This window comes from Pseudophryne corroboree, chromosome 1 (genome assembly GCF_028390025.1).
Source record: "Pseudophryne corroboree isolate aPseCor3 chromosome 1, aPseCor3.hap2, whole genome shotgun sequence".
NCBI lineage: Eukaryota > Metazoa > Chordata > Amphibia > Anura > Myobatrachidae > Pseudophryne > Pseudophryne corroboree.
Genome location: NC_086444.1, coordinates 1,017,491,537 through 1,017,515,586, shown reverse-complemented (window position 1 = coordinate 1,017,515,586; position 24,050 = coordinate 1,017,491,537). Strand labels below are relative to the sequence as shown.

The 24,050-nt window shown below is 44.6% G+C and overlaps 2 pseudogenes; one reads left to right on the top strand and one right to left on the bottom strand.

The window, feature by feature from the left end:
* Nucleotides 1–280: 280 nt before the first annotated feature.
* LOC134952892 (5S ribosomal RNA) lies at nt 281–398 on the bottom strand (annotated as a pseudogene).
* Nucleotides 399–4,744: 4,346 nt separating this feature from the next.
* On the top strand, nt 4,745–4,862 carry LOC134950056 (5S ribosomal RNA; annotated as a pseudogene).
* Nucleotides 4,863–24,050: the final 19,188 nt, after the last annotated feature.

The following is a 24,050-nucleotide window of genomic DNA, read 5'->3' as shown; positions in this document are numbered from 1 at the left end:
AGTGGGTTGGGACGAAGAATGGAGGCCCACTGCACCTGGTAATATCAGGAAGTTGGTGTAGTAAGGCAGTGGGCCAGAGAGGGAAAAGAGGAAGGAAGAAAAAGGAAAAAGAGAGAAAAGAAAAAGAGAGAAAAAAAGAAAAAAGGAAAAGAAAAGATATGGAAGAGGGAAGGGGGAAACCACCACTAATTCTGTACTCTAATGGATCGGTACCACACTGTTCTAATTGATTTTTCCAAACAAGAGAGTGTTTTGAAAATGGTCTCTTTTCCTTAAAAATGGCCCACTGCACCTGGTATTCCCAGGAGGTTTCCCTTCCTAGTACTGACCAGGCCATATCTGCTTAGCTTCCGAGATTGTACAAGATCAGGCGTATTTAGGGTAGTATGGCCGTGGGCCGTTTGGTGAATGAGAAAGATAGGTCACACTCTGCTTAATTTGTACTTTGCATAGATCAGGACAAAATGGTCCGAAAGATATTTCCAGAGAAGAGTGTGTGGTAAGAATAAAAATGGGAAGAGAAACAGAAATAGTATAATATAGTAGAGAGGTATACAACTCTCTAAATTGGGAAAATCACAGAGGAATCAACACACCGCTCAAGTGATTTCTAGATGATAGTGTGAAAAAATCTACTATCACAAAATATGTTGTATATATAGCAGATTCAGTACAACAGGTATATTAAGAGCTCAGGGCTGGCTCACACAGAATTATAAAGCAAGTAATCAATGAAAACACTGAAAATGTAAATACTGAAAAATGTGCACAGTTATTTGCACCATAAGTAGGGAACAAAACAAAATAATTATTAAAGAATGTGCATTGCTGTTTGCTCCATAAATATAGGGACAGGTAAATCAAAAGGTATAGGTTTAGAGCTCAAGGCTGGCTCACAAGAAAAAATACTTGAACCCTATAACCTCCTGATTGGAGACTGACATAGCATAGTATAGAGAAATTACTTGAGCCTTGTAACCTCCTGTTTAGAGAATAACTTGGCTTTAAAAATATTAGAGAGATAACTCACAAAAGAAATGATTTTGAGCTCAGGGCTGGCTCACAAAGAAAATGCTTAAACCTTAGGAACTGGCATAACATGAGAGAATATCTTACAATCTAAAACTACTGTTAGAAGAAAACATGCAGTAGTGGATTAATTCATGGTAAATAGCATAAGTAGTATGTCATAAATTGACATCCATAAGGGCATGAGCGGGGAGATGGTACGATCAATAAGTAATTTATACAATAGTCCTGTAGCTGTAAAGTGCCGCTGCAGGAGTAAATGTTTGTAGGGGAGAGAGTAATAAATAGTCTGGTTGGTGATCGAGGGGTATATTATCGCGACCACGCTGTGTGTTGCCAGTGTTTGTCCAGATGTCTCCCAGGCCTGCACCCACTGAATGTGAGAGACGCGGCCGCCCGCTTCCGGACTGGGCGTTGCCGTGGTGACGTCACAGGGGACGTCGCTCGACGTACGTTTCACCTAGGAAGGCTTGGTCACGAGGGCCTCTCTCTGCTGCTCTCCTGTGACCAGGCTATGAGTACCAGTTTGACCAATGGTAATCGTTGAAGGGATGATGGATGGTAGGATTAACCAATAGGATCCTTGCACTGAAAAGATGTCTCGGCCATGATGGAAAAGGGAAAGGATAGAAAGATAAGGATCAAGAAAGAGGGGGGAGACTGGCATAAGGAAATATAAATGGAGATGCATTAGGGATGCATAAATAGAGATGCATTAATGTGAGGACTCATATAAGTTGGAAAATAGAGAATAGGAAGGAGACTTTTTTTAAATAGATAGAAGTTGGGATGATTGCTGCGGTATTGGTGAAAAGGGAAGGAATGGGTGGAAAAAATATATAAGATAATAAGGGATAATGGGAATGAATATATATATATATGTGTGAGTGTGTAAATGAAAATGAAAATGGTGAGATAATAATAAAAAATGGAGATTAGTAATAGGACACATGAAATAAATAAGGAGTGAATGAGAGTGACGGAATAAATGAAATAAAAGAAAAATGTACAATATCAAAGTGTGATGTGACTAGAAATGTGTAAGGAGGGTAGTAGGGACAAAGGATGTGTGTGTTTATGTAAAATAATTTTGTTAAAAAAATGGGGTGGTGTAGTGTAAATGTGATGAGGATGTGAGCAATGTACATGTGGTGCAGAGAGGGGATGGTGAGAAAGATAGGGAGAGGAAAAAGGAGGGGGAAAAATACAAATGATGAATTAAAATGAAAAATTGAAAATTAAAAAGTGAAGAACTTGGGTGAATGATGGGGATGGGGATAAATGTGGGGGGGTTTGGAGTGGGTTAAGAAAGAGAGAGAGAAAGGGTAGGAATTATGTGGTGGATTTACAGAACAACTGATTAAGAATGCAGGAAAATGCTGTAATTGATGTTTTCGTTCAAGCCTTTAGGCATGAGAGTATCCAGTTTAAAAATCCATTCTGATTCCTTCTTCTGAAGTGTCACGTTGTAATCACCTCCTCTCAGGCCCATTCTGATGTGTTCCAGACCTGAGATGTTCATATCTTCTACTCTACTGTCGTGGAATCTTAGAAAATGTCTGGCAACTGTAGTGAGCTTCTTGAACTGGGCTGAATCGGATTTGGCGTTCCTTACTGTGCTCATGTGTTCAAGTGCCCTGACTTTAAGCATGCGAGATGTCATGCCCACATATCTTAGGTTGCACGTACACGTGATACAGTAGATGACATTTTCCGTCCTGCAATTGAAAAAGTCCTTTATTGTGATCCGTTGATTAAATCTATCTGTTAGGTTTGTGATATGAGGGCACAGTTTACAATTGCCACACGGATGACTGCCTTTGAGAGGTCTTGGTTTTTGGGGGTGTGAGAAATAGCTTTTTACAAGTTTGTCTTTTAAGTTAGGTGACCTTCTCCAACTCATATTGATGTTCTGGCCTATATGTTCCGAGAGATCATCATCCATTTTTAGGATATGCCAGTGTGTTTGTAGGATCTTTCTGGCATCTTTTCATTTAGTACAAAAGTCCCCAATGAAGCGTAGAGTGTTCTCGTCTCCTTACACATTTCTAGTCACATCACACTTTGATATTGTACATTTTTCTTTTATTTCATTTATTCCGTCACTATCATTCACTCCTTATTTATTTCATGTGTCTTATTACTAATCTCCATTTTTTATTAATATCTCACCATTTTCATTTTAATTTTCATTTACACACTCACACATATATATATTCATTCCCATTATCCCTTATTATCTTATATATTTTTTCCACCCATTCCTTCCCTTTTCACCAATACCGCAGCAATCATCCCAACTTCTATCTATTTAAAAAAAGTCTCCTTCCTATTCTCTATTTTCCAACTTATATGAGTCCTCACATTAATGCATCTCTATTTATGCATCCCTAATGCATGTCCATTTATATTTCCTTATGCCAGTCTCCCCCCTCTTTCTTGATCCTTATCTTTCTATCCTTTCCCTTTTCCATCATGGCCGAGACATCTTTTCAGTGCAAGGATCCTATTGGTTAATCCTACCATCCATCATCCCTTCAACGATTACCATTGGTCAAACTGGTACTCATAGCCTGGTCACAGGAGAGCAGCAGAGAAAGGCCCTCGTGACCAAGCCTTCCTAGGTGAAACGTACGTCGAGCGACGTCCCCTGTGACGTCACCGCGGCAACGCCCAGTCCGGAAGCGGGCGGCCGCGTCTCTCACATTCAGCGGGTGCAGGCCTGGGAGACATCTGGACAAACACTGGCAACACACAGCGTGGTCGCGGTAATATACCCCTCGATCACCAACCAGACTATTTATTACTCTCTCCCCTACAAACATTTACTCCTGCAGCGGCACTTTACAGCTACAGGACTATTGTATAAATTACTTATTGATCGTACCATCTCCCCGCTCATGCCCTTATGGATGTCAATTTATGACATACTACTTATGCTATTTACCATGAATTAATCCACTACTGCATGTTTTCTTCTAACAGCAGTTTTAGATTGTAAGATATTCTCTCATGTTATGCCATTTCCTAAGGTTTAAGCATTTTCTTTGTGAGCCAGCCCTGAGCTCAAAATCATTTCTTTTGTGAGTTATCTCTCTAATATTTTTAAAGCCAAGTTATTCTCTAAACAGAAGGTTACAAGGCTCAAGTAATTTCTCTATACTATGCTATGTCAGTCTCCAATCAGGAGGTTATAGGGTTCAAGTAATTTTTCTTGTGAGCCAGCCTTGAGCTCTAAACCTATACCTTTTGATCTACCTGTCCCTATATTTATGGAGCAAACAGCAATGCACATTCTTTAATAATTATTTTGTTTTGTTCCCTACTTATGGTGCAAATAACTGTGCACATTTTTTAGTATTTACATTTTCAGTGTTTTCATTGATTACTTGCTTTATAATTCTATGTGAGCCAGCCCTGAGCTCTTAATATACCTGTTGTACTGAATCTGCTATATATACAACATATTTTGTGATAGTAGATTTTTTCACACTATCATCTAGAAATCACTTGGGCGGTGTGTTGATTCCTCTGTGATTTTCCCAATTTAGAGAGTTGTATACCTTTCTACTATATTATACTATTTCTGTTTCTCTTCCCATTTTTATTCTTACCACACACTCTTCTCTGGAAATATTTTTCGGACCATTTTGTCCTGATCTATGCAAAGTACAAATTAAGCAGAGTGTGACCTATCTTTCTCCTTCACCAAACGGCCCACGGCCATACTACCCTGAATACGCCCAATCTTGTCCAATCTCGGAAGCTAAGCAGATATGGCCTGGTCAGTACTAGGAAGGGAAACCTCCTGAGAATACCAGGTGCAGTGGGCCATTTTTAAGGAAAAGAGACCATTTTCAAAACACTCTCTTGTTTGGAAAAATCAATTCGAACAGTGTGGTACCGATCCATTAGAGTACAGAATTAGTGGTGGTTTCCCCCTTCCCTCTTCCATATCTTTTCTTTTCCTTTTTTCTTTTTTTCTCTCTTTTTCTTTTCTCTCTTTTTCCTTTTTCTTCCTTCCTCTTTTCCCTCTCTGGCCCACTGCCTTACTACACCAACTTCCTGATATTACCAGGTGCAGTGGGCCTCCATTCTTCGTCCCAACCCACTCCCTCCTTTCCAAACCCCCACTCCATTTCTCAACCTCCACACCCCCCTGTTATGCACACCAGTGCCAGCAGGAATGTACTGGTGTCTGAACGGTGAGGGATGCAAAACAAATGAACTCACAGACAGACTGGGGAATATGACATTACATACACAGAAGGTGATAGGGTAACAAAATAAACACAAAGTGAACAGAGAAGCCCAACGGCTAAGAAACTGGGTATCTCCCTAATATTAGGAATGCTCAGATGGAAAGAAGCAAGATGTAGTGATTTAATACGTAGAGAACCCGAAATGCTGTTGCTAAGGGCAACAGCAAAACCCTAAAGGGTTACCAACGGGTGTGGCAGTAAACTCCTTGGTCAGAGATGGAATAATAGACACAAGGAGAGTCTCCACAATCCTAGTCCTCACTTGCAGTGCACTGGTTCAGCTTACTGCCACTAAACTGACACCTGAACACCTTGCACAGTGAGAAAGGATTTTGGCAGGCAAGTCTGAGAATACAGCCGCAAACTTGCTAGGTTCACAGAGTAGCAAAAGAACCCCAGCAGGTTAAATGACTGACTCCAGTCTTACTGCTAGGTCTGGATTGGCAGAGTGTAATACCAAATCCCAAGGCCTATTTGCAGTAAGCAACAAACAAATACAAAGTTTACACAGTACTAGCTAGCTTTCAGGAACTGACTAACCAACAAAGATTCAGCAGCATCTGCCTAACCTGAGAAGAGGGTTTATATAGCAGGTGCTGTCCACGCCCCACTCAGACCTCACAGACTGTGAGCACAAAAACCAGCACCGGATCCCCTGCCGTGCACAGAGCCTGTAACCACTGCACAGCAAAAGACCCGAACCGGAGTATCAGCTACGCTCAGGTTACTCCGCTAGCACTTGTCTCCCGGTTGCCATGATGACGTGGCAGCACAGAGCAGGAGACCCTAACAGTACCCCCCCTCTGACGAGGGGTCAAAGAACCCCTACCACCGGGTTTATCGGGGAACTGCGAGAAGAAAGAGCGTAACAGTCTGGGGGCATGAAGATCACAACTGCGCACCCACGACCGCTCCACCGGGCCATACCCCTTCCAGTGCACCAAAAATGACAGCCGACCCCGAACCATCTTGGAGTCAAGAATCCTTTCAACAACAAACTCCCTCTGACCACGTATCAGAAGAGGGGAAGGTCTTCCACTGGAAGAAGGATTACTAATCGCCCGTTTTAAAAGGGAACAATGAAATGTTTTATTGATACCCAAAGAACGGGGTAGATCTAACTGAAATGCCACCGGATTGATAACCCTAGTGATCTTATAAGGACCGATGAACCGGGGGCCTAACTTATGAGATGGCTGTCTCAACTTCAAATTCTTGGTAGACAACCAGACGAAGTCCCCTAATTTGAAGCTGCAGGGTCTTTTCCGCTTATCAAAAACCCTGCCTAACCTGAGAAGAGGGTTTATATAGCAGGTGCTGTCCACGCCCCACTCAGACCTCACAGACAGTGAGCACAAAAACCAGCACCGGATCCCCTGCCGTGCACAGAGCCTGTAACCACTGCACAGCAAAAGACCCGAACCGGAGTATCAGCTTCGCTCAGGTTACTCCGCTAGCACTTGTCTCCCGGTTGCCATGACGACGTGGCAGCACAGAGCAGGAGACCCTAACACCCCCCCCTTTTTTTTCACAACCCCCCTTTCCCCCCCACCACCAAGGGGAGTCCAATTATTCTTCCCGCCCCTTTATCACAATTTATCACATCCATCCCCAGCTCCTTTTAAACCTTAGAAGTTCTGCTCATATCTTCTACTAAAGATATCCATAATCCAGGCATGCACAGTGATTTCCTGGACACCCGGGACCTCAAGATACTTTTTGGTATCTTCTATCACTTCTTTGATATTTTCACCTATTCATCTATCTTATACCTCATTTGTTAAAAAGGTTAAATAAGATTTTTATATACATACACAACAATAGACACGAGTTTCAAATTTTTGACAAAAAGGTTTTTTTATTTAAGTATTGATTAAAGGTTAAGTTTTATTATTTTTCGTCACACATATTATTTCTAACACAACAAAAGAGTGCTCCCAAAAAAGGTTTTTTTGTCTTTTTCTCCTTTCTTCCCAATTGTAGTTCACCTACAAAATTCCTGGGAGCACCGCCAATCATTAACAGTTTAAGAATTATTTGTTAACTGTTTAACTGTCTGTATATTGGTATTTCATTACTCAAATCATCTCAGTATTAATAATAACTGTTCGACTAGTGCGGTTCCACATAAAATAACCCTTGGGTGAGGGACCTCATATCACAAGGGTACCGGTTGGAATTTCAAGAGCTAACCCCACTCAGATTCTTCAAGTCAAGCTTACCAGCTTCACCTGTAGCAAGGGTTACCTTGCAAGATGCCATACCAAACAGGGGTTCTCGTCCCAGTGCCTTCCCTGTCTCACTTCAGGGGTTTTTATTCCACTCTGTTTGTTGTACTGAAAACGGACTGTTCGGTCCGCCCAATACTGAACCTCAGATCTCTGAACCCGTACCTACGTGTGTTCAAGTTCAAGATGGAATCCCTACGGGTGGTGGTCTACGGCTTGGAGGAAGGGGAGTTCCTTGTATCCTTGGATATCAAGAATGCATATCTACACATCCCCATATGGCCTCCTCATCAGGCTTACCTCAGGTTCGCTATACTGGACCTCCACTTCCAATTTCAGGCATTACCCTTTGGTATTTCCACAGCTCCAAGGGTGTTCAGTTTCCTATTTGGACGCTCTCCTGATAAAAGCTGCATCCAGAGAATGTCTGCTGCATGCCATAGTTTTGACTATGCGTCTGCTTACAGACCACGGGTGGATCCGAACTTTACAGAAGTCTCTCCTGGAACCATCACAGAGAATTCAGTTCCTAGGTATGATACTGGGCACAGTATCTCAGAAGGTATACCTTCCCATGGACAAGGCCTTGGCAATCCAAGCTATGGTTCGCTTGGTCAATAAACCTCGCAGGATCTCAGTCCACCTTTGCATTTGTCTACTGGTCAAGATGGTGGCCTCATAAGAGGCAAGCCAGTACGGCAGGTTCCATGCCCGCCCTTTCCAACTGGATTTACTGAACAAGTGGTCAGGGTCTCACCTACTCATGCACCAGCTTGTGTCTTTATCGCCAAGAACACGGATTTCCCTGTTGTGGTGGCTACAAGTCCCTCACCTTGTGGAGGGCAGGAGTTTCTGTCCCCAGTCATGGATACTGATAACAATGGATGCCAGCCTCCGAGGTTGGGGGCAGTGACCCAAGGGGCCCAATTCCAGGGGCAGTGATCATCTTAGGAATCTGCACTTCCGATAAATGTACTGGAACTCAGGGCAATGTACAATGCCTTTTTGCAGGCCTCCTCTCTTCACAGACATCAAGCCGTCCAGGTACGGTCGGACAATGCAAGGGCCATCTCAGCCATATTCATTCCAGGAGTGGACAACTGGGAAGCGGACTTTCTCAGCAGGCACGACCTCCATCCGGGGGAATGGGGCCTTCGTCCTCAGGTGTTTCAACAGCTGGTTCACCAGTGGGGCTGTCCGCAGATAGACCTGATGGTTTCTGGTCTCAACAAGAAGCTCCAGTGTTTATGTTCCAGATCAAGGGATCTGCAGGTGGCTGCTGTGGATGCTCTGATGGTGCCGTGGACTTACCAGTTCGTGTACCTCTTTCTTCCAATCCCTCTCATTCCAAGAGTTCTCAAAAGACTCATAAAGGGAAAGCGTTCAGGCAATTCTGATTGCCTCGGATTGAGCTCGATGGGCCTGGTATGCGGTCCTCCTGACCATGTCTCTGGAGGAACCCTGGCATCTACTGCTGCTCAAAGACCTTCTTCAACAAGGATTATTCGTTGATCCATACTTACAGCAGCTTCATTTGACGGCTTGGAGGTTGAGAGGGAAATTCTAGCTAGACAAGGTCTCCCCTCAAAGGTTTTTCCCACGATGGTCCAGGCCCGGAAGGTGGTCACGTCGAAACACTACCACAGAGTCTGGCAGAAATATGTCTCCTGCTGTGAAGGTAGGAAATATGCTCCTGCGGAGTTTCGACTTGGTCGTTTTCTACTCTTCCTACAAGCAGAAGTGGATAAGGGCCTAGTGTTAGGCTCCATCAAAGTCCAGATTTCGGCTCTCTCCATCTTCTTCCAAAAACAACTTGCTGTTTTGCCGGAAGTTGAGACTTTTCTGAAGGAGGTTGTTCACATTCAACCGCCCTTCGTCCCTCCCACGGCTCCATGGGATCTAAATGTAGTCTTGAATTTTCCCCAGTCGGATTGGTTTGAACCCTTACAAAGGGTGGAATTGAAATATCTAATGTGGAAGACTGTCATGTTGCTAGCGTTGACCTTGGCAAGATGTGTTTCGGAACTGGGGGTCTTATCTTGTAAGAGCCCGTATTTGATATTTCACGAGGATAGGGTGGAACTCAGGACTCGCCTGCAGTTTTTGCTGAAAGTAGTGTCGGTTTTTCACGTATATATCACCCTATAGTGGTTCCAGTGTTGGCTGACACATCATTTGCTCCAAAGTCCTTGGACGTGGTGAGGGCTTTGAGAATTTCCGTCAAGAAGACTGCTCGTCACAGAAAATATGACTCGCTTTTTGTCCTTTATGACGCTACCAAGATTGGTCGTCCTGCTTCTAAGCAGTCCATTGCTCGTTGGCTCAGGTTGACAATTCAATAAGCCTATTCTTCGGCAGCTTTGCCGCTGGCGACTTCTTTCCAGGCCCACTCCACTAGGTCAGTGGGTTCTTCCTGGGCGGCCGCCCAGGATGTCTTGGCCTTACAGTTGTGCCGTGCAGCTACTTGGTCTGGTTCGAACACGTTTGTGAAGTTCTACAGGTTCGACACCTTGGCCAAGGATGACCTTCAGTTTGATCAGGCGGTTTTGAAGGGGTCTCAGCACTCTCCCACCCATTTTGGAAGCTTTGGGACTTCCCCGCGGTACTAAAGTGCAGTTCCCAGTATCCACTAGGACTTTAGAGAAAATAGGAATTTGATACCTACCGGTAATTCCTTTTCTCGTAATCCGTAGTAAATATTGGGCGCCCGCCTCAGTGCTTCATTTTACCTGCTGTCCCTGTTCCATGTTTGATTAACCTCGCTAATATTGTTGTTGTTTAGCGTTGCTACCTTCTGTTTTGGTTAGCATTGCTATCCTTTTATTGTTGTGTGTTGGTTCGTTACCGCACCACTGTTTATGTGTATATCCTTCTCTCAAGGTATGTCTGTCTCCTCGGGCACAGTATTCTTAGACTGAGTCTGCAGGAGGGGCATAGAGGGGAGGAGCCAGCACACACTATTAATTTCTTAAAGTGCCAGACTCCTACGGACCCGATCTATACCCCACGGTACTAAAGTACAGTTCCCAGTATCCACAAAGACTGCGAGAAAAGGAATTACCGGTAGGTATCAAATTCCTATTTTTTTAGGAGAAATGTACTAAGCCTGGACCTGCTCCAGCTCTCACCAGTACCTGACCGGCAACACTACTGCTAACATTGGTACCCACCCAGTTTTGTTACTGATCTACTTGGTTCCAGTCCAGAGGTCCTACAAGCAAAATTTACCATGAGCAGTTTTCACTGCCATTACCTATTCATGAAAAAAAGCTATATTCAATCTCCCCACTTTCTCCAGTGTCCACAGGTCCCTTGACAAGATCAATCGCAGGTATCCCTGAACCACAAGTCGTGACAATCAGCCTGGGGAGGGACATGAGGAAATTATGGACCTGAATGAATTCTAATAATCGGAGACATAGGGAGGGAATTTTTGTTGAATATAAGCCACTGGGGCCCAATCTAATGCCTGATTGTATCCAGAATTTAAAATGTGGAGAGGAGACAACAGGTAGAAAAACAGGATTGTTCCACACTGGGGAGGATAGTTCAAACTGAGTGTGGCAGTGTTCCCAGTTAGACATACAGAATTTAAGGGTGGGGGAGGAATGAAGTGAAGCAGGTCTGTTGGTCGTAGATAAGCCCCAAATAGTGGGCAGAAAGTGGACACCAATGTACAGTAATTGGCCTCCAAGACAACCTAAGGAAAGGTACCATGAGAGGCGGAAGTAGATTTCACTTGGCTCAAGTGGTTTTCCAGATAGTAGCACTTTATGTCTGGTAAATGACTGCCCATTTGGCACTTCTGGAAAATGGCAGTTGGGCCGATGGCCATATGGGCCAGGCTAGTCATCCGCAGGCCTGCCCGAGCAGCACCACATTCTGGCACTGTGCTCAACAGGTAGATAGTCTGGGGGGCATGATTTGGTGGCCATTGAATACAGACACACTTCTGTGGAGCTCTGAGTCTGTGTGTGGAATATAGCTCTCCTGGGGAATCCGTCCTTCTCCTGCCTGGGCTGCAACTGAGGTCCCGGTGACTGCACAGAGAAATTCTTTAAGCTGGGGAACTCTCCCCTTTGAGGAACCTGAGGTCTTCCACTGGCCGTGGCCTCAGGACACATAGAGGCTTGTCGTGGCTGCTCTCCCCTGGCCTCCTTCATCATACCCGGGCACTGATGAGTCTAGCTTTTGATACAGCAACTCACTGCACCCCAGCATTTCCACAGACAAGGACAAGGGATAAGGGCTGTTAACCCACAGAGTATAGATAGTGTATGGAGATTCTGAATCCTCTTCTTTTTCTGCTCCTCCTTTAGATAATGTATGTAAATTAGGCATTTATTGCTGGACATACCATAATACTGTAGCACTATGGTGCTTCTGCGCTATACAAACAGTTTTAACATGAATGTTGTTTGCTCTGGATTTCTAAGGAAGAAATTGTATGAAATGTTTCTGGAAACCACCAGCTGTTTTTGACTGCCACAATTAGGAGATAGAGGGCTAGATTTATTAAGCAGTGAAAGGAGCTAAGAAGTGAGCCGATGGAGAAGTTGCCCATGGCAACCTATGAGTTGCTACGTATAAATTTATAGAATTCACTTGATAAATGTTACTTCAAAGCTGACTGGTGCAATGGGCAACTTCTCCACTGACCCACCTCACTCTTTTCACTGCTTCATACTGTACATCTCCGGAGTGTCATATAAAAGCTTTATCCCTACAACTCTTGTATAGAACCATCAGAGGAACACAATACTGCTTGATGAGTCACATATGTTCGGATCCCAGCTAGTGCACCTGTAGTACAGTAATGTGTGTGTTTCCTAAGATTACAAAATGGCAGGAAACACAGAAATTCTTCTAATTATGTGTGCTTTTTTTATTTTTTTTTACCCCTACATGCCCCAAGAGTGGCTATCATTTGTCATTATCCTTCATATAAAAGTCTTCACTTCTCTTTGGTGAGTTAATAACCTTTCCCCATGAATCGACAAACCTAACAAAAAGACTTATAAGAGATATATAATGTAAGCATCCCCATGTGCATTTTTCATAGCACTAGTTTCCATTAAAACTTGGAAACAGAAGCACAAAATACAGTAGGGCGCTGAGCATTTGTCGTAGCGCTGTGTCGGGGTGAGTAGTAAGCAGGACATAAACTTCTTTTGTCCTTGCAGTAAAAATAATTGCACAGATTGTACTGTCAAATAAATGAGTAAACTCAGTGGGACAGTGCTTCTCAGTGAGAGTTACTGCAAATGTTAAAGCCAATCACAGCATGGTGAAAATGCTAGAAAACATCACCATCACTCCATTCTGTTACAATAATAATATATTGATAAGGACAGACATAACTTATTTGTCCATATTTCATCCCAGTCTCCTACGCATCTTTCAAATCACTGAAAGACATATTTTCTCATCATGTTTCATGGAAAATAACTCTTGAAATTGTCTTGCAGCAATCTTGTCATTTTCTTTGGTCAATGCTTCAGCTATATCCATTTCCTGTCTGCAGTAAAATAATGCATTCCCAAAACAATACTGTTATGCTTACTGTGTGTTGTGCTATTTTATACAGTACAGAACAATTATTTTAGTAGTATGAGGATACTGAAGCTTTCTGTGGATATTTTCCATGGTTTCTTGCCATATAATTAACATGATAATAAAGTGTATTTCTCAATATGGTGGAAAGTATAAATACAGGAAAACCACTAGATCTAATTATCAGCTGATTGTTGCTCTGCTCCCCAGAGACACTACCAGCAGTGATGAGTAGTCTTACCACGTGCCAGGTCAGGCAGTTGTCAGGCAGTGATACAGTAGCAAGGTATAGAATCGATAGGCTGGGTGTACTAAGGGAATCCAAGGTAAGGGTCCAGGCAAAGTAGCAAAATGGTAAGACATGTTGTCATGTGCAAAGGGAGTGATTTGTTGTCAGGAGAAAGCAGGTTCTGGTATGCAAAGAATCACAAATGCTGGAGCAGATAACGTGTCCTAATACTCTGGCACTGTATAGTGCTCAGAATCAGCCTAAGTATGCTGCAGGGTTGAATTTGGCACCAATATACTTTCACAGTCACATGCACCTATCACTTTACGGCTGAGAGAGCAGGGCGTGCACCTCCATACGGGAGACACTGTACATGTTGGCAAGGATGAGACAGTTGACGGACAGCCCGCTGAGCATGAGAGTGGGGTCAGCCTGGTAAAAAGGTGCAAAATGCTTATTTCTTACAAATAAGGGCATGTCTGTGCAATTGTGAACAGATGCAGATCTGGTACAGAAGCATATGAATCTGATATAGCAATGTTAACATTGGGTAGCGGTACAAGCAGTAGCAAATCACTTGTGATTGGCTGTTTGCAAATAATCCACTAACTCTAGTTTGGAATTTCTTAATTGCTGGGGCATATACTATGTTTTTGTGTGTATAAGAAAGCCTTTTCTATTTTCATACACAAAACAGGGAGTTATGCATTATGGATATTTTTTAAGTTTAATTGATACTGTACGTGATGGCAAACAGAGCCAGCCCTGTCATCGGTCAGTATTCACTATTCAAGTTGATCACATGATCTGGAAGATGCCTGTTTGTGTAGGAATATATCCATCTGTTGTGTGTCATCATCATACAACAGAGGTTCAACCAGATTTGTGCCCCCTGTGTCTCATTGTGTCACTTCCAGCATCCTGCCCCTTGTATCCCTTGTGTCTCTCCATCCTCCTGTCTTTTCAGCCTTTTGCCCTGTCTTTTAAGCCACTGGCCCCCTGTCTTTCCAGCTTTTTGCCTACTGTGTCTCTGGCCTACTGAGTCTACTGAGGATCTGGTCTTTCCAGCCTCATGATCTGTCACACCAGCCTCCTGTCTTCTGTGTCACTCCTACCTCCTTCCCCATCTACCCAACCGCCTTTCCCATGTCTCTCAGCCTCACCCCTCCCCTGTGTTTCTCAGCCTCCCCTGTGTCTCTCAGTCTCCTGTCTCACATCCTCCCCCTGTTTTTCACTCCCTCACCCCCTCCTTCTGTGTCCCACAGCCTCCCCCTCAGTTTCTCACAGCCACAACCCCCTCCCCTGTGTCTTAGACTCACCACCCTCCCCTGGTTCTCATTAGCGTCCCATTCTGTCTCATCAGTCTATCCCTCTGTCTCATTAGCCCTCCCTCTGCCTCTCCTCAGCCTCCCCCTCTGTATCTCACATCCTCACCCCCTTCCCTCTGTCTCTCAGCCTCAAACTCCTCCTCTGTGTCTCATCAGCCCTCTCTCTTTCTCTCATCAGCCTCCCCCACTGTCTCACAGCCTCACCCCTCCCTCTGTCTCTCACAGCCTTCTCCTCTGTCTCACAGCCTCACTCCCTCCCCTGTGTCTCTTAGCCTCACTCTCATCCCCTGTCTTTCATCAGCCTCCCCATCTGCCTCTCATAAGCCTTCCCTTTTTTTCTCGTCAGCCTTTCCTTCTAACTCTTACAGCCTCCCCCTATGAGGTAAATTTACTAAGATGGGAGATCTATTTAAGATGGGATGTTTCCCATAGCAACCAATCAGATTCTACTTCTCATTTATCTAGCACCTTCTAGTATATAATACCTGGAATCTGATTGGTTGCTATGGGCAACATCCCATCTTAAGTAGAACTCCCATCTTAGTAAATTTACCACTATGTGTCTCATCAGCCTCCCCCTCTGTGTCTCATCAGCCTCCCGCTCTTTGTCACATCAGCCTCTCCTTATGACTTCACAACCTCCAACTCTGTCTCAGTTGTTCCCTTTGTCTTCCATCAGCTTTCCCCACCATGTCTCATCAGCCTCTTCTAACTCTCACAGCCTCCCCCTGTGTCACATCAGCCTGCCCCTGTGTCTCATCAGCCTCTCCTTATGATTCTCACAGCCACATCCTCTATGACTCATCAGCCTCTCCCTTTGTGTCTCATCAGCCTCACCTCCCCCTTTGTTTCTCACAGCCTCCCCCTGTGTCACATCAGCCTGCCCCTGTGTCTCATCAGCCTCTCCTTATGATTCTCACAGCCACCTCCTCTATGACTCATCAGCCTCTCCCTTTGTGTCTCATCAGCCTCACCTCCCCCTTTGTTTCTCACAGCCTCACCCCCTCCCCTGTGTTTCTCAGTCATCCCTAGGCATTTGCCTATAATGCCTGTGCCTAGGGCCGACTAATGTGTACTGCACATTAACTAAGTGTTTTAAAACACATGTACAAATGGCCCTGTGATGCGTGCTTTGGCATAAGCCAAGTGCATATGCTACTATTTCCAATATGGCACTTATCATAGTTGCCACTATCCATATGGTAAAAAACAAGGATAATTCAAATAATTGTGCTACCTCAAACCACTGCTGCCTACCAATAACAGAAAATTTTCACGACAATTCCAATAATTCGAACTATACAAAAGAAATTGTTAACAATTTCTTTTGTACTATCCATATGGTTACAATTGTGACATTTTGTGTCTGCAATTTGGGGTGCAACTCTGCATTAGGCCATTGGCATATCTATAATGGTTGTAGCATGTGTGGTGCACATGGGCCCAGAGGGGCCCACACTGCACACATTTCACCCATGTTTAATTACTTACCTTTCCAGAGTCCCGCAATCGTTAGCACTGCAGCCACTACAAAAATCACCATAAAAATGCCCGCTACGCATGCACAGTAGTAATTAGTCACTGGACATGGCGGGAGCCATGTTTCCAGAGACCTGGCCATGCGGCATAGATTCTGGCATGATTCCAGTGTCTATTGCGCTGTGGAAAAAGGGGGCCCACCCATAGTCTACACGCGGACCCCCTCCTCTGTTAAAATGCCCCTGCATTAGGCCCTAGTGTAGACCTAAGCCGGTGGTTCCCAAACTTTTTGAATCACGGCACCCTAGAGTAATAGAATTTTTTTCAAGGCACCTCTAGGCCAAATGTTTTTTTTCTTAGAAATTTAGAAAGAAATATTAAATTATATAAATTGTGTTTACATGTCATCCTTAGGTTCAAAGGTGTGGTAAGGGACAAGATTTGCTTCTGTTTGTCAACATGTATTATGATTAACAGCCACAAGCATTGGTTTTGTCTATTACATTGACCATAAATAATTTGAATTGGTCCTGGACCACCAACCCAGGGCACTCCTGCAAGTGTTCCGAGGCACCCCAGGGTGCCATGGCACACAGTTTGAGAACCACTGACCTGAGCAGAACTGTGCTGTTCTTGTTCTTGTATTTCTTATTGATGGTCTACGTTCTAACCACCATAGAAGATTCCTGACACAAAGGCCCTCTCCTTTGTTATGAAAAGAGCCCCAAACTCTAATATTATATGATAAGTAACAGTGACATACTGCAACAGAGCAAATTAATAGAGTGAAACAACCTAGAAAGAATACAATATTAAATGAGCTACATTCCAAAGAATGTGATCGAATATATAATTTTGTGAAAAAGCAATAATAAAACTGCTGTTTTAAAAAACAGAAAGATAATTGCCCTGCAGAACTCCATGTCAGAATACACCTTATGACTCTAAATTGTCAGGTCATTCACAGTCTAAGCATACTTTAACTATATTATTTTAAACACTTTTAATTGGCGTTCTAATGGAAATTCATTAAAATGGTTCCCCAATACATAAGAACCAGGAGCTGTGACTGACAGCCCTGTTCCTGTTCAGAGAGTGAGATGCTAGCTGGTGTAAATGCTGGGAAGATGAGAACATCTGTTCAAGCTGTGGGAATAAGTATCTCAGGAGGATTTGCACACTGAATGGGAAGAAAATATATTTGGAATAAAAGTAGTTTTGTTCTAACTACAATATACTGTATGCCGAAAAGTGATCATAAAATATGCTAAAGATGAGGATCATCAGCATTGCAGTTCAAAATGTAGAAAAAAATATCTAGACGTCCCCTGTTGTTGGCTGCTGCCAATGTCTGGGAAGGGTCTTGATCATATATCCAACTGGAACATTATGCCTTGCCTATTGCAACTACTACAATACTAATCTCATAGAACCAAACCCTACCGAACTTTACGTCCCGAGCCCGGATCCAAGTCCGACTCGGGACTTCCCGCCACACTCAGAAACCAGAACGAGGTAAAACGTCATCATCCCGCTGTTGGATTCTTGCGGGTTTTGAATTCCATATAAGGAGCCATGCGTCGCCGGCATTTTCACTCTGGAATTGGAGAGTGTAGCGAGAGGACGTATCTCCGTCCTCAGTGTCTGTGCGGGACAGTGGGGTGATGATTCCAGTGCTGTCTTGTACTGCTCAGTCCAATGTAGTGTCTTATGCTGCATCAGTCAAGTCACAGTGGTGGTGTCCTCTGCTGCCATATGTCCAGTGTACTGTAGCTGTAAAAGTCCAGTGCAGTGGTGCTGTGTTGTCATGCATCAGTACAGTGGTAGTGTCTTGTGCTGCATCAGTCCAGTCACAGTGGTGGTGTCCTCTGCTGCCGTATGTCCAGTGCTGCTGTATAAGTCCAGTCCATTGCAGTGGTGCTGTGTTGTCCTGCATCAGTCCAGTGGTACTGCCGTATATGTCCAGTGATACTTCCGTATATGTCCAGTGATACTGCCGTATAAGTCCAGTGATACTGCTGTATAAATACAGTCCAGTGGTGCTGCTGTATATGTCCAGTGGTACTGTCGTATAAATCCAGTGATACTGTCATATATGTCCAGTGGTACTGACATATAATTCCAGTGATACTGCTCTATATGTCCAGTGGTACTGCCATATAAATTCAGTTGTACTGCCGTATAAATCCAGTCCAGTGATACTGCCGTATATGTCCACTGGTACTACCGTATATGTCCAGTGATACTGCCGTATATGTCCAGTGATACTGCCATTTAAGTCCAGTGATACTGCTGTATAAATCCAGTCCAGTGTTACTGCCGTATATGTCCAGTGGTACTGTCGTATAAATCCAGTGATACTGCCGTATATGTCCAGTGGTACTGCCATATAATTCCAGTGATACTGCCGTATATGTCCAGTGGTACTGCCATATAACTTCAGTTGTACTGCCATATAAATCCAGTCCAGTGATACTGCCGTATAAGTCCAGTGATACTGCTGTATATGTCCAACGGTACTGCCGTATAAATCCAGTGATACTGCCGTATATGTCCAGTGGTACTGCTGTGTAAATCCGGTGGTATTGCCGTATAAATCCAGTTCAGTAATACTGCCATATATGTCCAGTGGTACTGCCGTATAAGTCCAGTTGTACTGCCCTATAAGTCCAGTGGTACTGCCATATAATTCCGGTGATACTGCCGTATATTACCATTGGTACTGCCGTGTAAATCCAGTGGTACTGCTGTATAAATCCAGTCCAGTGGTACTGCGATATAAGTCCAGTGGTACTGCCGTATAAATCCAGTCCATTGGTACTGCCATATAATTCCAGTTGCTGGGAGTCGATAGTCATCCCAGAGGATAAGTCAGGAGACCACTTGTACTACTTCAACTAAGCAAATGACTGTCCCAACAGTCCTTTGCGAGGAAGATGAAATATGACAGCAATCATCCTATTGCAAAGCGGATAACTGAGGCCTTGACAGCTATGTTGGTGTTAGACGTGCATCTGGTATCTGCCATTAGTGCAGTGGGACTGCAGTGCCACTCTTAGATGGGCCAGGTGTTTGTGCCGCACCCTTGTGTCACTTACCTTAGTCATACAGCTTCCTCATTGCACCTCTGTTACTTCTTTGCATAATGTACTGTTTGGTGACTAGTTTTTTTTTAAGTGCCATCCTGTCTGCCACTGCAGTGCCACTCCTAGATGGTACAGGTGTTTGTGCCGCACACTTGTGTCGCTTAGCTTAGTCATACAGCTACCTCATTGCACCTCTTTTACTTCTTTGCATAATGTGCTGTTTGTGTCCTAGTTTTTTTTAAGTGCCATCCTGTCTGCCACTGCAGTGCCACATCTAGATGGGCCAGGTGTTTGTGCCGCACACTTGTGTCGCTTAATTTAGTCATACAGCTACCTCGGTGCAACTTTTAGGCCTAAAAACAATATTGTGAGGTGTTCAGAATAGACTGTAAATGAGTGGAAATGAATGTTATTGAGGTTAATAAAACCGTAGGATCAAAATTACCCCCAAATTCTGTGATTTTAGCTATTTTTATGTTTTTTTCAAAAATCATCCAGATCCAAGACCAAAACCCGAAAGGGTGGTTTTGTCAAAACCTATCCAGATCCAAAACACGAGCGGGGATCCAGATCCAAAACCAAAACACAAAATACGAAAAGTGCCCGCTGCACATCTCTATACAATACACTCAATTCTAAAAAGCCAGTGATCACTAATGGTGCGCCCTTCCCTGCCATCCCTAATTAGCACCCGATGGAAGAGGAGGAGCAGGAAGTGGTCATCTGTGTGGAAGGAGGAGCAGAGGTCAAGGGGATGAGCAGATATCACAGGGCACAGTGTGTGCAAATGAATTTAATGCTTTCTCATATGGAAACAAGAGTGGCTTCATATTGTATTAATGTGGAAAGAAGAAGCATATGAACACAGAAATATATAAGAAGCTGCTCTAGCAGAATTACAAAACTAAATAAATAATAAAACCAACTCTTAGTTATATCATGAACCAATGTAGCTTAAAAAATGTCTCTTGAAAAGCATAATACCTAGTTAACAATTTTAATTATACAGAATATCAAAAAGCAATAACATGTAGGCGCACCTGGAGCAACCGTCCCAGTATGAATACATCTGCTTGAGGTGTGTGCGAACGGTTGCCCTGGAAGCCCAGGTAACTGATCTAGAGCAAACAGTTACACGACTGAGGGATATTCACAATTTCGAGCAAAGCTTAGATAGAAGGGTGGAGGAGTTGCAGGGGGGGAAACCGGTAGACGAGGACAACTAGGTAGCCATCTGGGTCACAGTTAGAAGGAAGAAAAAGAGGGGTAGGCACGACATCTCTGAACTACCAAACCCAAACAAATTCGCCCGATTGGACCAAGATTTGGTGGATGGTACTGAGGAAATGACGAAGCTGGAGGAGACTGTTCCCCCTAGCAACCAGAGGAACGGTCCCTCCGACACTGATGGGTTAAAAGAATGTGAGGTACCTAGTCAGATTGTGGTGGTAGGGGATTCTATCATCAGGAAGACAGATAGGGCAATCTGCTTCCGGGACCGTCATCGCCGTACAGTCTGTTGTCTCCCGGGTGCTCGGGAACGGCATATCGCGGACCGGGCAGAAAGATTGTTGGGAGGGGCTGGGAACAACCCAGCGGTCTTGGTACATGTTGGCACCAACTACAAAGTTAGTGGTAGGTGGGTTAAGAAAGATTATAGAGACTTAGGCCAGAAGTAAAGGCAAGGACATCTAAGGTAGTATTCTCTGAAATATTACCTGTGCCACGCGCTAGCCAAGGGAGGCAGAGGGAGATTAGGGAGGTAAATGTGTGGCTAAGGGATTGGTGTAGGAAGGAGGGATTTGTGTTCCTGAAACACTAGGCGGACTTCTCAGTCAGGTGCCATCTTTTTTGTCGCAATGGATTGCGCCTGAATGAGGAGGGGGCAGCAGTGCTGGGGGGGAAGGATGGTTAGAAGGTTGGAGGAGATTTTAAACTAGGTGCCTGGAGGGAGGGTTTAGCTAGAAACTAGAGATGTGCACCGGAAATTTTTCGGGTTTTGTGTTTTGGTTTTGGGTTCCGTGGCCGTGTTTTGGGTTCGAACGCGTTTTGGCAAAACCTCACCGAATTTTTTTTGTCGGATTCGGGTGTGTTTTGGATTCGGGTGTTTTTTTCAAAAAACCCTAAAAAACAGCTTAAATCATAGAATTTGGGGGTCATTTTGATCCCAAAGTATTATTAACCTCAATAACCATAATTTCCACTCATTTTCAGTCTATTCTGAACACCTCACACCTCACAATATTATTTTTAGTCCTAAAATTTGCACCGAGGTCGCTGGATGACTAAGCTCAGCGACCCAAGTGGCCGACACAAACACCTGGCCCATCTAGGAGTGGCACTGTAGTGTCACGCATCCTGCCCTTCCAAAAAACTCTCCCCAAACAGCACATGACGCAAAGAAAAAAAGAGGCGCAATGAGGTAGCTGTGTGACTAAGCTCAGCGACCCAAGTGGCCGACACAAACACCTGGCCCATCTAGGAGTGGCACTGCAGTGTCACGCAGGATGGCCCTTCCAAAAAACACTCCCCAAACAGCACATGACGCAAAGAAAAATGAAAGAAAAAAGAGGTGCAAGATGGAATTGTCCTTGGGCCCTCCCACCCACCCTTATGTTGTATAAACAGGACATGCACACTTTAACCAACCCATCATTTCAGTGACAGGGTCTGCCACACGACTGTGACTGAAATGACGGGTTGGTTTGGACCCCCACCAAAAAAGAAGCAATTAATCTCTCCTTGCACAAACTGGCTCTACAGAGGCAAGATGTCCACCTCATCATCATCCTCCGATTCATCACCGTGTACATCCCCCTCCTCACAGATTATCAATTCGTCCCCACTGGAATCCACCATCACAGCTCCCTGTGTACTTTGTGGAGGCAATTGCTGCTGGTGAGTGTCTCCATGGAGGAATTGATTATAATTCATTTTAATGAACATCATCTTCTCCACATTTTCTGGAAGTAACCTCGTACGCCGATTGCTGACAAGGTGAGCGGCGGCACTAAACACTCTTTCGGAATACACACTTGTGGGAGGGCAACTTAGGTAGAATAAAGCCAGTTTGTGCAAGGGCCTCCAAATTGCCTCTTTTTCCTGCCAGTATACGTATGGACTGTCTGACATGCCTACTTGGATGCGGTCACTCATATAATCCTCCACCATTCTTTCAATGGGGAGAGAATCATATGCAGTGACAGTAGACGACATGTCCGTAATCGTTGGCAGGTCCTTCAGTCCGGACCAGATGTCAGCATCAGCAGTCGCTCCAGACTGCCCTGCATCACCGCCAGCGGGTGGGCTCGGAATTCTGAGCCTTTTCCTCGCACCCCCAGTTGCGGGAAAATGTGAAGGAGGAGATGTTGACAGGTCGCGTTCCGCTTGACTTGACAATTTTGTCACCAGCAGTTCTTTGAACCCCAGCAGACTTGTGTCTGCCGGAAAGAGAGATCCAAGGTAGGTTTTAAATCTAGGATCGAGCACGGTGGCCAAAATGTAGTGCTCTGATTTCAACAGATTGACCACCCGTGAATCCTTGTTAAGCGAATTAAGGGCTCCATCCACAAGTCCCACATGCCCAGCTTCTTCTGCAAAAGCCTGATAAGGGGAATGACCTGACTCAGGCTGGCAGTGTCTGAACTGACTTCACGTGTGGCAAGTTCAAAAGGTTGCAGAACCTTGCACAACGTTGAAATCATTCTCCACTGCGCTTGAGACAGGTGCATTCCACCTCCTATATCGTGCTCAGTTGTATAGGCTTGAATGGCCTTTTGCTGCTCCTCCAACCTCTGAAGCATATAGAGGGTTGAATTCCACCTCGTTACCACTTCTTGCTTCAGATGATGGCAGGGCAGGTTCAGGCGTTTTTGGTGTTGCTCCAGTCTTCTGTACGTGGTGCCTGTACGCCGAAAGTGTCCCGCAATTCTTCTGGCCACCGACAGCATCTCTTGCACGCCCCTCTCGTTTTTTAAATAATTCTGCACCACCAAATTCAAGGTATGTGCAAAACATGGGACGTGCTGGAATTTGCCCATATTTAATGCACACACAATATTGCTGGCGTTGTCCGATGCCACAAATCCACAGGAGAGTCCAATTGGGGTAAGCCATTCTGCGATGATCTTCCTCAGTTGCCGTAAGAGGTTTTTAGCTGTGTGCGTATTCTGGAAAGCGGTGATACAAAGCGTAGCCTGCCTAGGAAAGAGTTGGCGTTTGCGGGATGCTGCTACTGGTGCCGCCGCTGCTGTTCTTGCGGCGGGAGTCAATACATCTACCCAGTGGGCTGTCACAGTCATATAGTCCTGAGTCTGCCCTGCTCCACTTGTCCACATGTCCGTGGTTAAGTGGACATTGGGTACAACTGCATTTTTTAGGACACTGGTGAGTCTTTTTCTGAGGTCTGTGTACATTTTCGGTATCGCCTGCCTAGAGAAATGGAACCTAGATGGTATTTGGTACCGGGGACACAGTACCTCAATCAAGTCTATAGTTGGCTCTGCAGTAATGATGGATACCGGAACCACGTTTCTCACCGCCCAGGATGCCAAGGCCTCAGTTATCCGCTTTGCAGCAGGATGATTGCTGTGATATTTCATCTTCCTCGCAAAGTACTGTTGGACAGTCAATTGCTTGGTGGAAGTAGTAAAAGTCGTCTTTCGACTTCCCCTCTGGGATGACCATCGACTCCCAGCAGCAACAACAGCAGCGCCAGCAGCAGTAGGCGTTACACGCAAGGATGCATCGGAGGAATCCCAGGCAGGAGAGGACTCGTCAGAATTGCCAGTGACATGGCCTGCAGGACTATTGGCATTCCTGGGGAAGGAGGAAATTGACACTGAGGGAGTTGGTGG